We start from the raw sequence: 917 nt of genomic DNA on the forward strand, positions 1-917 counted from the left end.
ACCCAGGATCCTCCACCAGTGGCACAACCATACCCCTCCCCCAAGCCTGCACCCAGGGCCTCACCTCAGCCCTGCGGCGCCCGGGCCACGGTCCGGGCCGGCCCCTCACCGTGGCGGAAGGGCTCCACGAGCACGTCCGCCCACCCAGGATCCTCCCACCAGTGGCACAACCATACCCCTCCCCCAAGCCTGCACCCAGGGCCTCACCTCAGCCCTGCGGCGCCCGGGCCACGGTCCGGGCCGGCCCCTCACCGTGGCGGAAGGGCTCCACGAGCACGTCCGCCCGCTTGCCCTGCTCCAGCTGGGAGAGCGGGGCGATGGGGCTTGCCCTGCTCCGGCCGGGGCTCTGGTGGGGAGAGCGGGGTTGCAGGGAGGCTTGCCCTGCTCTGGCCGGGGCTCCAGCAGGGACCGCAGGGCAGCTTGCCTGGCTCTGGCCGAGGCTCCAGGCAGGTGAGCGGAGCAGGGCTGCGGGGCTTGCCGCGCTCCGGCCGGGGCAACAGCTGGGAGAGCCGGGCTGTTGGGCAGACGCGCTCCCGCGGCGCTTTGGTCAGGGGAGCGGGGCCATGGAAGACCCCGGAGCAGACTCCAGCCCCGGTAAGAAAAAAAAAATTAAAAGGCGCTTAAGGCGTGGGGCCCTCTTAGGTGCGGGGCCCGATTCCGGGGAATCGGCTGAATCGGCCTAAAGCCGGCCGTGTGCATGGCCCATACTACAATGCACTAAAAGTTACAGAGAGCAGGAGTATGTCAAAGTGCATAACAGAACTCTTCATGTGCTCTAGCCATGGCATGGCCAGCCTTTGGGGTGGGCTGTAGGGGCCCCGCCCAGGGCGGCCTGCCGAAGGGGGCGCCGTGCGCAGGGTTTGGATTCTGACCTGACCTGCTGCCAAAAGCCAGCTGGGCTGACAGAGGTGACATGG

At 68.4% G+C, this 917-nt stretch overlaps 1 protein-coding gene across 2 annotated transcripts in view; it reads right to left on the bottom strand.

Annotated features, from left to right (window-relative positions):
- Positions 1–283, bottom strand: part of AMACR (alpha-methylacyl-CoA racemase) — a 32,783-nt gene extending 32,500 nt beyond the window's left edge. Inside the window, exon 1 of one of the 2 annotated variants that reach the window (XM_032763211.2) lies at positions 253–283. The gene's annotated coding sequence lies outside the window, so the exon portion shown is untranslated. Of the gene's footprint in view, positions 1–109; positions 143–252 lie in introns of those variants that run through there. The other variant, XM_032763212.2, reaches the window with a different exon arrangement.
- Positions 284–917: the final 634 nt, after the last annotated feature.

Source organism: Chelonoidis abingdonii, chromosome 6 (genome assembly GCF_003597395.2).
Source record: "Chelonoidis abingdonii isolate Lonesome George chromosome 6, CheloAbing_2.0, whole genome shotgun sequence".
Lineage (NCBI taxonomy): Eukaryota > Metazoa > Chordata > Testudines > Testudinidae > Chelonoidis > Chelonoidis abingdonii.